This window comes from Camellia sinensis, chromosome 7, assembly GCF_055761805.1.
Source record: "Camellia sinensis isolate YWXY chromosome 7, ASM5576180v1, whole genome shotgun sequence".
NCBI classification, from domain to species: domain Eukaryota; kingdom Viridiplantae; phylum Streptophyta; class Magnoliopsida; order Ericales; family Theaceae; genus Camellia; species Camellia sinensis.
In genome coordinates this window covers 115261231-115275933 of record NC_138967.1, presented here as the reverse complement: position 1 = coordinate 115275933, position 14703 = coordinate 115261231, and the positions used below count along the sequence as shown (strand labels likewise).

At 37.8% G+C, this 14703-nt stretch overlaps 1 pseudogene; it reads right to left on the bottom strand.

Moving 5' to 3' along the window:
* Positions 1-4082: 4082 nt before the first annotated feature.
* LOC145796053 (glutathione S-transferase T1 pseudogene) lies at positions 4083-4763 on the bottom strand (annotated as a pseudogene).
* Positions 4764-14703: the final 9940 nt, after the last annotated feature.

The window sequence follows — 14703 nt, the reverse complement described above, 5'->3', positions numbered from 1 at the left end:
TACAGATAAAGCTCTTAGGGAGTTTTTATCTCTTAAGGAGTCCGAAGTAAGCACTGAATTGGAGTTCATAGAAGTCATACTTCTAGTAGGACTTGGATTGAATATATTATAAAATAGAGGCACCCTCGTGGGTCTAAGGTATGCAATTTATGTTTTGAGTATTAAGTTTAGCACTTGATTATCTTTGAGAGATACACTGACTTGATCGTCAGAGTGCCCCCGGGTGGAAGAACCACCACCAGAGCCTTTTCCTTCTGTTACAGGTTGCTGAAGCCATCTATTCTGCCTGTGCTCTCTAGTTGATCACTAAGCAGGCAGTGTGGTCAGATTTTCACCCACACAGTAGGAGAATGAAATTTCTATTTAGTTGCCAAGGTCCTTGTAGCAAGTTGGCATATAGTTACACCTTAGAGTGCAGTAATGAAAGGTCAGGGGTTCAACTAATGGAGTACCGACAATCCTTTTAAGTGGTACACTAACTTTACTAACAAACTAACAAATCTAACTACCTAGAATGTTCACACATAAAAAAAAATATATATATAAATAAATAAATAAATTCCTACTTAGTTTAAAAATGTAATTCATGTTAAAATAGAGAATGAAAAATCAATTTCATATTATAATTTGTTCCAAACGCTTAGGTCTCATTTGGAAAGTTAATTTATATGCTTAAAAAAATCAAAAAGTAAAAAATTCAATACAAGCACTCATGTTTGGCATGGATTGCCAAAGGATATTAAGCATCAGTAAAAAAAAGACCAACATACCCTCAGATTTGTGCCAAGTTGATATAATTAGGAATAATTCCTTAGAACAAAATAATTTGCAAATTATGAAAAGAAAGCGGGCAAGAAAGTTTGCATGATTGAATGGCCCATTGTATTTTAACTTTTCTAAGACTGGTTGCAATAGGAAACAAAGCAGCTTTCAGCTACAGTTTCAACCACTTCAATTTTGCAGAAAATAAAGTTGACCCATCCCATCTCATGAAATTATTGTGGCAGCCCTTCTAAAAAAAAAAAAAAAACATAATTTAAGAATCACTTATATGTACCTTTTCAATGTGGTGATTATTTGCTCCATTGTGGTACCTAGTCATTTACAAAGTGACACATTCTTACACTACACTACATATAATAGTTTGGAGGGAAACAGCACTATAAACATGTATAGATTATTAAGATGACTGTCTTTGAGTGGCTTCTCCATTAAGTGCATGATTTAAATGTCTAGGTTTTAATATGCTCTGACGTTGCCCCCACCATTGTGCAAGACTCAACTCATTATCACATAATTCTTAAATTCACTATTACAAAAATACTTAAAAATTACACTTAAAAAAAATAAAAAATATAATATTTTTTATGAAAGTATGATTAAAAAAATCAAATTAATATTTTAATCACACCTAATTTAATTAAGTGTAATAGTATTTATTTTTTACATCACTTTTTAATTAAATATGATTATATCTTTTTTTTTTAATCACACCTCCCAATTAACGTGTGATTATATGTATAGTGCCTATATATACACTACATTGTTTTGAATTTTGAATGAAGTCCTAATTTTTTATTGCCCAAAAATAGTTCACCCACGCATCACTTGAAGCTCCATCCTCTCATTCTCTTACTCTCGCGACCTCGAACGGCACAAGTATGTTTTCTTTTCTTCTTCGTTTTCTCCCTCTCTCTCTCTCTCCCCCTTCCCCTCACTCTCCCTCTCACCGACTACACATGTATGTGTTTTTGGATCGTTTTTGGACGACGCTTTGAAGCCATTTTGTTCTTGTCTGTTCAGTTTTGATTTTTGAATCATCACTAGAGCTGTGAATGAGAAGGATCGACAACATCAAGTATATTTCGTTTTTCTTTCCTTAATTTTATTTTTGTTCTTGTCTGTTCAATTCTAATTTTCGAAGTTAATGCTTCATCGTTGTTCATTGAGATTTAGACAAAATAGAGGATTTGAAGCTGAAATTGAAGTCTATTTTGTGCACGGCCTCTTTCTTCTTTGGAAGTCTCTATTTGAATTTAGGCCACCTATGGATTAAATTATGAGGTCATGAGTGATTTTGGAATTATTTTTCTATTTATTATGTTGATCCAAACAAAGAATTTGACTGGTTTTTGTCTGCATTTGCTGGTATAACGATTCTGATTTTGACCCGACCCTTGTTGTATTCTGGGCTCGAGTTTTATGATTTTGTACTATTGTTCTTGTCTCTTTTTCCTTATTTCTCATTGAAATTGAATTTTGGAGTGTCTTAGTTGTGTTTGGAACAGGTTGGTCGTTAGTTGGTTCAAATTGTTGTTCAGATTTTGGCCTCTCTGCTCGAGCGAGGCTTATTGCGCTCGAGCGAGTTTTGTGAGCTCCTAGTACTTTTGCAGGCCTACGAATATACTAGGAAGGTAATGTTTTTCGCTTGAGCGAGGACTCTGGCACTCGAGCGACGATCTTCTGTTTGCAAAACTTTTGGAAGTGTGTATTCTGCGCTCGAGCGAAGCTTCTTGCACTCGAGCGAGTTGACTTATTTGTGTCTGGTCACTCGAGCGACAACTCTTGTGCTTGAGCAAGCTGCGCGTATATCAGTTGGCAAAAACACCTTTTTACATCACTTTTTTATACCTCGCCTCTCAAAAACCCTAGACCGACCCTCTCTCTCTCTACAACACCACTTCTCTCTACAAATACACCTAGATTAAGGATCTCTCTACCTTACTCTCTTTGATAAAAAGATAGAGCATTGCTAGAGCTCCATTTTGATCCGAATAAAGCTTGGTTTCAGCACTCTTCAAGTTTCTCCTTTGCTCTCTTGGTCTTCTAAGTTTAAGGTAGGGATCTTCTATACTCTTCTATGAGTTTTAACTCAAATATTTGTTGATATGTAAGAAACATTGGGATTTGAGGTGATTTTGAACAAACCAAGGGTTTGGGTTAAAATCAAAATAGGGGTTTTGAATATATATATATATATATATATATTGAAAATAGATATGGGAGTAAAGATGAGCTTGTGTTGTGTTAAAATGGGTGATTTTGGTATTTGGGATGAGATTGGGAAAAATGAAATTTTTGCCCTAAATTGCTTTGAATAAGTATTTTGTATAAATAATGAAATTGCTATTGAGAATATGAAATTGGATGAATGTTTATATAGATGGTGTAATTAGACATGTATTATCTCGTACTTATGGAAAATTTAGATAATTTATTTGTTGTAAAGATTGTATATCTGTTTAGAAATATCTATTTTGGGCTATCGGTGGAGGATATCCATGATTGTTGTAGCAATTGCATGAGCATTAATTGAAACTAATCTCTTGATTGTTATCATCGAATATGATTATGATGTGTATGCATTGTATATGTATGATATTTGGGAAGAGAAAGGGGATGTACTCCATGTTTGGGAGGAGAAAGGGGATGTTCCATAAATTAAGTTGACCTGTATGTCCAGGGTAAAAATCTCAAAAATTGCGCGTACACATGGGTGTTGATTCCTGCGGACAAAATTTCCGTAAAATGGCAAGTGAATGTATCTGTATGATAATGTTAAAATTGATGTATTATTGAATGTTGTATGCTATATTGTTTTTTTTTTTTTTTTTGTGTGTAAAATTGTGATCGGGGTTGATCCCTGACATGAATAAAATGAGTTTGGTGTGCAGTTCTGCTTCTTCTGCTTCTTTTGTTTTTTTTTGTTTTTTTTTTTTTTTTTAGGGTGGATATTTGAAAGAGATGAAAAGTGAGTTGGAGAAAATAAATAAAAAAATAATGAAGTTGGAATCAAACGGAGGAGAGAGGGGACAAGCCCACATGGGTGTCTTGGGAATGAAAATTCAAAGGTGAGTGGAGTTGATATTTTTTTTTTTGGTCGAATATATATAAATATATATATATAATATCAACTAGTGACATACCTCATCACAAAACACGTCCCACCAATAAGCTTTACAGCTGCTCAAGCACTAACCCATAATACATGGCAAAAAACCATGTGCTAGTACACAAAACCATGGGCCAAAATACCAATCACGTGTATCTCTACACTATGCACGAAATCAAAATAGCTAATCTCAAAGCAAGACCCACAGCTTAATCCAGTGTTGAACATTGCTGTGTGGGCCTAATATTCGATTGGGATCCTCCTCATCCAAAAACTCCAGTTGCATAATTTCACAAACCAAGCTGAGATCTGCCATAGATGGCTGGGTGTTTCCCAGCAAAAACTGCTCATTTTTCCTTGAGCCAAAATGTCTCAATCTGTTCAAGAGATGCAGACAAAATTTTCTCAGCTTCAGCAGCTACATGTGGATTTGGTTGAATGCGAAGAACAGGTGCAAATACAGTATTCTGAAGAAATGTAACTGCACCACGGCGTAGATTGGAGTGATGCCAATCAGCACTGAGTCAATCTTAGCTCTTTTGATGAGATCAGTTGGATACCAATGATCTGCAACTCCAGGAAACGCACAAGCAAGATATCTGAGAATTGCATGACTCTCAAACAGCTTAAAATCTCCATCCACTATTGTCGGCACTTGTCTCATAGGGTTTATTTCTTTAAATTCAGGAGATAGATGTTGACGTTTAATCAAGTCAACTGTGATCTCCTCAAAATTAATTCCATTCAACTTGCAGAAGATGAGAACTGCACGAGATGGCTGCAACAATCGATAGGTGTAGACTTCCGGCAGGCAGGTGTAAATGTTGCTGAGCTGGTTGTTGCCCGAGGCTTTGGGACTGTTATTAGGCATCGAGATTTTTGAGGAAAGATCAAACTATTATGATGTCCTTCTCTCTGCTGAATCTCGAGCCATTGCTGGGAAGAAGGGGATTCATTCTTCCAAGGATTCTCCAGTAATGCACGTAGCAGACCTGATGACGGCTTCAGCAAAGAAAACAAAAGTTTCTTGCCATTTCTGCAACGGAAAAGGTTGCCAGAGTACAGGACTAGAACAGAGGAAGCTTCAAGAAAGAAAATTGGTGGTGATGGGTTGACTGGGTGAGTCAAGGACAGCGACTCGAAGGAGTTGGGCGTGAAGGTGGTGGACTCGAAGAAATTTCAAGGTATGTGTAGAAAATTTTAGCGGACTAGGTTGAGGTCCGGCGGCTGAGACAAAAAAACCTGCTAAAATCCTCTGAAGATCTGAGAGGTGTATCCTCTGTTTGATCGATTAAATAAAGTGAGTATATCTAATGAACCGGGACAGATTGAATTGAGACGTAAGTTTGGTATAACATGGTTTGGAAAAAGAGTTATAAAAGATTTTGTCATTGGACCTTGAACACGTACATATTTCCTATATCTTTGTTAAGATTTATATATTGTCCTAGATTGCTCCTACTAAGCTTTGGCTCACCCTACTTGGGAAATCATTTTCAGGTGTTAATGAGATGCCTCCACCGAGGACCTAACTTGGGAGGATTGTGGAATTGAGAGCTCACTTTTGTTTATTTAGTATTTACTTTTGTACAAGCCAAGGGCTTTATTTGTATTGAGCTTCTGACTCGTTTTGTTGTAACCAAGCATCGTCTTGAAAAATTGTAAGCCCATAGGGTATTTATTTCGTTGATCATCTAGTTTGGTGTCACATGCTATAGATTCAAGGTAAAGCTTATGAATGTGTAATGCATGTACCCCTTTTGTAAATTTTCTCTAGATTAGCCTCACCGTTAACTAGACTGACGAAGAAGGGAGTTAAGTTGGCATGAAATGAGATTTGTGAGAAGTCTTTCCAAGAGCTTAAGATTAGACTTACCACTGCTCCAGTTTTGATTATTCCAGTGAGAGGTGTGGGCTATTCGGTATATTTTGATGCCTCGCGGGAAAGTTTGGGTTGTGTTTTAATGCAAAAGGAAAAGGTAGTTGTTTATAGCTCGCGACATTTAAAAACATATGAGAGGAATTACCCTAATCACAACCTAGAGTTGGCAGTGGTAATCTTTGCCTTAAAGATTTGAAGACATCACTTGTATGGTGAGAAGTTTGAGGTATTTTTTGATCACAAGAGTCTAAAATATCTGTTTACACAGAAAGACTTGAATCTGAGGCAGAGGAGGTGCATAGAGTTTATAGAGGATTATGGCTTTAAGTTACATTATCACTCCGGAAAGGCAAATATGGTGGCCGACGCCTTGAGTAGAAAATCAATTAACAGTGTAGTTTGTATTTCCATCCGGAATGGGAGATGTTGGGTGCTATTAGAGAGTTTGACTTGTATCTTAGTGAGTCTGTTGAGTCTGCTGCTTTGTTTTCAGTAGTTGCACAACCTACACTTGTGAACCGAGTGTTAGAAGCACTGAAGGGTGACCTTGAGGCAGAATCCCTCCGAAGAAGATCTCTAGTGGGAAGGTAGAAATAGGCTTGGATGTATATCACGCCCTGAATGTGAGATACTGTGACTATTTGTTTGTACCGGAGTCTTGCCGAGAGAAAGTACTCCGAAAGTTTCACCATTCACACCTAGTGGTGCATCCGGATGGCACAAAGATGTATCATGATCTTAGTCGCCAGTTTTGGTGGAGAGGCATGAAGAAGGATGTGGCCGTGTTCGTGTCAAAATGCCTTACTTGTCAACAAGTGAAGGTCGAACATCAGAGACCAGCGGGTTTGTTGCAACCCTTACCCATAGCCGAGTAGAAGTGAAAGCATGTCAAGATGGATTTTGTTATGGGCCTTTCGAGGACTGAACAGGGTAGTGATGCCATTTGGATGGTAGTCGACCGGTTGACCAAGTTGGCACACTTTATACCTATGCGTAAGTGACTCGATAGATTATCATGCCGAGCTTTACATTAAAGACATAGTGAGGTTGCACGGGGTCCCAGCGATGATTGTGTCAGATAGAGATCCGCGTTTTATGGCTCGGTTATAGCAGAGCCTACAGAGCTCCTTGGGCACTAAATTAATTTTTGGCACCACATACCATCCTTAAACTGATAAGCAGTCCGAGTGTACTATTCAGATCCTCAAGGATATGCTTCGGGGTTGTGTCCTTGACTTTAAGGGATCGTGGGAGAGGCACTTGCCTTTAGTAGATTTTGCCTATGATAATAGCTTCTAGTCGAGTATTGGTATGGCACCGTTTGAGGCCTTCTATGGCTGACCATGTAGATCCCCTGTGTGTTGGGCTGAGATGTGTGATGCATCTATGTTGGATCCAGAGTTGGTCCGGAAAACGATGGAGAAAGTTGCACTTATCCGCAAGAGGTTGGCTATAGCCCAGAGTCGCTAGAAGAGTTATGCCGACCGTAAGAAGAGACCCTTGTCCTTTGAGGTGGGAGATCATGTCTTTTTAAAGATATCACCTATGAGGGGCTTGATGAGTTTTGAAAAGAGTAGGAAGTTGTCCCTTCAATTCATTGGGCCTTTTGAGATCCTAGAGCGGATCAGGGAGGTAGCTTATCGTTTGGCCTTGCCGCCACAGTTTTCCGGGATTCACGATGTGTTTCATATTAGCATGATTCGAAAGTATGAGCCAAATCCATCGCACGTGTTGGATTGGACCGACTTAGAGATAGATGAGGATGCCTTATATGAGGAGAGACCGGTGAAGGTCTTGGATACCCAAGACCAAGTCTTACAAGGCAAGACAATTCCCTTGGTTAAAGTATTGTAGAAGCATCACGAGGTTAAAGAAGCAACTTGGGAGCGTCAGTTGGAAGTCCATAAGAAATATCTGGACCTATTTGTTGATGTTTGAACATGTAATGAAACTTTGTCATGTTACTGAAATACGAAAACATTGTATATGTTCTGGAAAATATGGAAACATTGTTTATGTGTTTATGTTTTGCAAATATGAGGTTATTATAAACATTGTCTATGTTTGGAAATATGAATTGTGTATTCAATATGGAGAATTCGTTTATCATGTTAATGAGATTGAATGATCGAAGAATGGGTCACGGAATTGGAGTTAATGGATGATCATCATTTAAAACTTGATTTGAAATTTTGAGGGCGAAATTCTTTAAGGAGGAAGGTTATAATGATTCTGGTTTTGACCTGACCATTGTTGTATTCCGGGCTCAAGTTTCATGATTCTGTACTGTTGTTCTTGTCTCGTTTTCCTTATTCCTCATTGAAATTGAGTTTTGGAGTGTCTTGATTGTGTTTGGAACAGGTTGGTCATTAGTTGGTTCAAATTGTTATTGTCCAGATTTTGGCCTCTCTGCTCGAGCAAAGATTCTTGCGCTCAAGCAAACTTTGTGCTCTCAGTACTTTTGCAGGCCTGCGCATATACTAAGAGGGTAGTGTTCTTCGCTCGAGGGAGGACTCTTGCACTCGAGTGGTGGTCTTTTATCTATAAAACTTTTGGGAGTGTGTATTCTGCGCTCGAACGAAGCTTCTTGCACTCAAGCGAGCTACGCGTATATCAGTTCGCAAAAACACCTTTTTACATCACTTTTTGATATCTCGCCTCTCACAAACCCTAGATCGACCCTCTCTCTCTCTCTCTCCAGAACACCACTTCTCTCTACAAATACACCTACATTAAGGATCTCTCTACCCTACTCTCTTTGATAAAAAAGATAGAGCATTGCTAGAGCTCCGTTTTGATCCAAATAAAGGTTGGTTTCAGCGCTCTTGAAGCTTCTCCTTTGCTCCCTTGGTCTTCTATGTTTGAGGTAGGGATCTTCTACACTCTTCTATGAGTTTTAACTCAAATATTTGTTGATATGTAAGAAACATTGGGATTTGAGGTGATTTTGAACAACCAAGGGATTGGGTTAAAATCAAAAGAGGGGTTTTGAATATATATATTGGAAATGGATATAGGAGTAAAGATAAGCTTGTGTTGTGTTAAAATGGGTGATTTTGGTATTTGGGATGAGATTGGAAAAAAGTGAATTTTTGCCCTAAATTGCTATGAATAAGTATTTTGTATAAACAATGAAATTGGTATTGGGAATATGAAATTGGATGAATGTTTACATAGATGCTGGAATTAAGACACGTATTATCTCGCACTTATGGAAAATTTGGATAATTTATCTGTTGCAAAGATTGTATATCTGTTTAGAAATATCTATTTTGAGCTATCGGTAGAGGACAGCCATGATTGTTGTAGCAATTGCATGAGTATTAAGCGAATTGTAACTAATCTCTTGATCGTTATCATTGAATATGATTATGATGTGTACACATTGTATATGTATGATATTTGGGAGGAGAAATGACATGTACTCCATGTTTGGGAGGAGAAAGGGGATGGATTTCATAAATTAAGTTGGCCTGTGTGTCCAAGGTGAAAGTCCCGAAAATCGCGCATACACATGGGTGCCGATTCCTACGAACGAAATTTTTGTAAAACGGCAAGTGAATATATCTGCATAATAATTATGTTGCTTAGAGATTTGAGAGGTGTATTGTTAGGACCCAAACCAGCCCCTATAGGTTTAGCGTCATGACCGGCTAGTAATCATATATTACCTAAGGCCTCCATACAAAAGAACCTTTAATTATAAAGTACGGGGCTTAGTGGAAGTCTAAAATGACATAGAATTTATCCATTGAGCTGTGCATATATAAGGAGAACGAATATGTTAAACAAGGTTTTGTTTCAAAGATACATCCAACATAAGTACAAAATCATGTCTTATAAGTATACAACCCCCAATTATACACATATACAAAAAAAAAAAAAAGAAAAAGAAATACACGAAGGGGTTCAACAAGCATGGCTCATCCTGAGCCTGATCACTTCACTTGGAAGCTCCACAAAAGGCTGACCCGGGTAGACTCGAGGCAATCTAACTCTGATGTTCAGCTTGCCCACCTACATTTACATATATAAATAAATAGTGAGCTAGAGCCCAATAAATAATAACAGAATAAAGAGGTTAAATGAATGAAGCTCAATAACATTGTCTGACCAAATTTTTATTAATTCATTAACTTCCTTCAATATCATTTTATGTGGTACATCCATGAAGTGATGACATTCCAGTAATAACGAACCACAAGTCAATCAATCCAAAAGCCATGGTATTGTTACCCCCAGGCAAGGGCCTAGCCGTGGTATTGTTACCCTTAGGCAAGGGCCTACATTCAATGGATGCCACAATACCGTTTCAAAACAGAACTTCATTCATTAAAGGACATAGCATTTCAATAAGCCATGCTATCAATTATCAAATCATTTAAGAATTCAAACAAACAATCACATATCCATTTTGATAGTAATAACACTTTTGAAAGAAAAGATAATTTGAAAATATCTTTATAAGGTTATTACTCACAGTGGTTTATGGTGACACTAAGCCTCGGACGTCCACCTAAACGAAATACATAACAAAGTACAAATGAAACTCCATTTCATTTTAATTCAATTCTCTTTATGTGTTTCTAACTTATTGTATGATTATAGGAGTCCAAATGGTGCCTAAGAATGCTCGGAGTGACATGAGGATGCAAATATGCACTTAGGAGAGTTGGTGAAATTTTGCTAAAAACAGGGTCTCCGCTCGAGCACAACTTCCTACGCTCGAGCGGGGGTTCAAAAACAAAGGTAGTCACTCGAAAGTAACTTCTGTCGCTTGAGCGGTCTGTAAAAGTACTGGTTACATGAAATTCCCACTTGATGGTCACTTGAGCGGAAGATTGAGAAAAAAGGTCCTCGCTCTAGTGCCACTTTGGTCACTCGAGCAACCTGTAAAATTTCAGAACACTTCTAGGAGCTCGATTTTCATTCTCAAGCGGGGCTTCCCTCACTCAAGCGGACAGCACGAATTCTGGAATTTCCAGAAGTGTGTTTGAAGTTCAAACATGGTATTCAAAACTTCAAAACTTGTGTTTTTGGTACAAAAACATGGAGAATCATTGTATAACATGAAAATACTTCCAATTTGAAACCATTTATTCGAAATCATGGCAAATTCTTAACCAAAAACTTCAATTTCAAGTTATAAAATAAGTTTAATTCAATTTGAGCGCATCATTCCAAACATACAATCTCCCTTGATATTTCAACATGGAGTCTTCAATTATAAACCCCGGTTTAGGCTTGGTGTCACGTTCATCACAAATCTTCTTCAAAAACTCATTATTCGCTTGTTTCTGCTTAATTTCCTCGACAATGGTAGGCTAGGTGGACATTGCGGCTATCAAGCTATCTTGTTGAAAAGACACACTTCAATTTCCAATTTTTCAAATTCTAGTAACAGTTCTCTTTGATCTGTGAGTAAAAAGGCAAGATTTCCCACACTCTTTGTACTAAGTGCATCTACTACAGTATTGGCTTTACCCGGATGATAGTGAATTTGCAAGTCATAGTCTTTGATTAGTTTAAGCCATCGTCTTTGAAGTATGTTCAACTCTTTCTGGGTGAAGAAGTATTTCAAGCTCTTATGATCTGTGTACACTTCACATTTGGTCCCATACAAATAGTGATGACATATCTTTAATGCAAACATAATTGCAGCAAGTTCTAAGTCATGTGTAGGGTAATTCTTTTCGAATGGCCTCAATTGTTGTGAGGCATATGCAATCACCTTGTCATTCTGCATTAAAACACAACCCAAGCCCTTATAAGATGCATCACTAAAGATCATAAAACCTTCGGTACCTAAGGGAATAGTAAGAATGGGAGCTGTAGTCAGTCTCATCTTCAATTCTTGAAAAGTTGTTTCCCTCTGATCCGTCCACTGAAACGGTTCCCCTTTCCGGTTCAACTGAGTCAATGGCACAGCAATCTTTGAAAAGTCTCTAACGAATCTTCGGTAATACCCTACCAATCCCATAAAACTACGAACTTCTGATACATTAGTTGGGGTAGGCCAATTAATAACAGCTTCAATTTTATGAGGATCCACAGGTATACCATCCTTATTAATGATGTGCCCTAAAAATGCAATTTCATTAAGCCAAAATTCACACTTTTTGAATTTCCTATACAACTGTTTTTCTCTAAGTGTTTGAAAAGTTAGTTTCAAATGTCGTTCATGCTCATCTTTACTTTTCGAATAAATCAAGATGTCATCAATGAATACAACAATAAAGTCATCTAGGAAACGTTTGAAAATTATGTTCATTAAATCCATAAATGCTGCAAGCGCATTTGTAACTCCAAAAGGCATAACTAAAAACTCATAATGTCCATACCTGGTTTGGAAGGCAGTCTTTTCAACGTCCTCAACCTTAACCTTCAGTTGATGATATCCCGATCTCAAGTCAATTTTTGAAAATATCTGTGCCCCCTGCAACTGGTCAAAGAGGTCATCAATACGCGGCAAAGGGTATTTATTTTTCACTGTTACCTTGTTGAGCTCTCGGTAATCAATGCATAATCGGAGAATGTCGTCTTTCTTTTTAACAAAAAGTACCCGTGCGGCCCATGGGGATGTACTCGATCTGATAAACTCTTTATCAAGAAATTCCTGTAATTGAATTTTTAATTCTTTCATTTCAGTGATAGACATACGGTGAAATTGGTCAAGTTCCCGCTATTACATCAATTGTGAATTCAATCTCGCTATCAACAAGTTGGCCAGGTAATTCATCCAGAAAAACATCAGGAAAATCTCTCACCACTAGTATACTATCTAGAGTAATGTCCATCGTTGGTTCGGTTATTACACTAAACAGATACCCTTGACAACCCTTATTTATTAGTTTTCGGGCTTTCATGGCAGATATGAGGTATGGTGGTGAAACTACCCCTTTTCCCTCAAAATAAACTTCATCTTGCCTAGGAGGTTGGAATATTACTCGTTTCAAGGCACAATCAATAATTGCATAGTATTTAGCTAGCCAATCCATACCCAAAACAACATCAAAATGTCCCATGTCTAAAGGTATTAAATCAGCATACAAAGTAGCATTCCCGAGAAATAATTCACATGCAATGAATACAGTTGAACATAGCATGGATTCCCCCGTAGGTAATACAACACAGTATATAATTCAATGTTTCCATAGGTCTATTCAAAGTTTCAGCAAAGACTATAGAAATAAATGAGTGTGTAGACCCAAAAGCAATTAAAGCATAAGCAGGTTTACCACAAATGGAGATTGTACCAGACACCAAGGCCTCAATATTTTGAGTATCCCCCGAAATCAATGCAAAAACCCTTCCTTGCCTTTGATCATTTCTTGTGGTAGGTGATGCTGCAGCTGGTTTTGTTGTGGGAGTCGACCCAATCGAGCTTGGGGCACCTCGGTTGCCACCTTGATGTGGTTGTGTACAATCTTTGGCAATGTGCCCAAACTTCCCACAGTGATAACAAGCCCCTGTCGCATGATAGCAAACACCTCCATGTTTCTTTCCACATGTAGTACAAGTTGGTGTTGAATTACCACTTTGGCTTTAACCAGTATTACTAGAACTCCCCGACTTGAACTTCTTGTTCATTGATGTAGTTCCCTTATTAAAATTCTGTTTTCTGCCTTTCCATTTGAAATTTTGTTTACGGTTGGCCACATTTCTTTCTGCTATTAGTGCCCTATCAAGTACATCCACATACGTCGGCAATTTGAGTACATTGATTTTATCTAGAATTGGGTCACGCAAACCTCCTTCAAACTGTCTAGCTTTCTTGTAATCTGTGTCTACCATGTAGGGTGCAAAGCGAGCTTATTCTATAAACTGAGCCTCATATTTAGCAATTGATTTATTTCCCTACTTGAGTTCCATGAATTCAGTTGCTTTTCTATCCCGCACACATTGGGGAAAATATTTCTCGTAGAAGATTTCCAGAAAATGAGCCCAAATAACATCCTTAATCATCTCGCACTAACATTCACCAACGTCTGGTATCATCTTCTAGGGTGAATGCTGCTAGTTATACTTTCTGAGCTTCGGTACATGGAAATACTTCAAACAACTTTTCAATTCCCAAGACCCAAGCCTCGGCCTTCAACGGTTCAATTTCGCCATGAGACACTAGTGGCTTCATCTTTTTAAATTCCCTGGTCAAGGCAATAGTGCAGGCCTCCAGCTGACACCCTAGAGCTGGAGGTGGTACAGGCATTGGAGGTGGGGAAGGTGGTAGTTGTTGTTGTTTCCATTACTATTGTTGTCTTATGGCTTCAGCCATGTCTTGCATCATTCGTTACATTCTATCTAGTCTTGAGGAGATTGCCTCCTCTATTTCATCACCTCTGGTTCTCACCATTTTCAATATGAAACTTTGTATTATAACAAACATAATATATATATATATATAGTCATGCACGCAGTTGCATATATAATCACAAGGTTATCTCATTCAACATATCAAATGCACATGAATGTAATCCTAAGGTCTCTTCTAGACCCTCTATAGCTCAATGGACAAGTGAGTGAGATATAACTCGTGCTCTAATATCACTCTGTCAAGACCCAAACCCGCCCCTGTACGTTTAGTGTCATGACTGGCTAGTAATTATAGATTACCTATGGCCTCCATACAAAAGAACCTTTAATTATAAAGTACGGGGCTTAGCAGAAGTCTAAAATGGCATAGAATTTATCCATTAAGCTGTGTATATATGAGGAGAACGAATATGTTAAGCAAGATTTTGTTTCAAAGATACATCCAACATAAGTACAAATTCATGTCTTATAAGTATACAACCCCTAATTATACACATATACAAAAAAACAAAAAAAAAACAAAAAAAAAAACATGGAAATACACGAAGGGGTTCAACAAGCATGGCTCCTTCTGAGCGTGATCACTTCATTTGGAAGCTCTACAAAAGGCTGACCC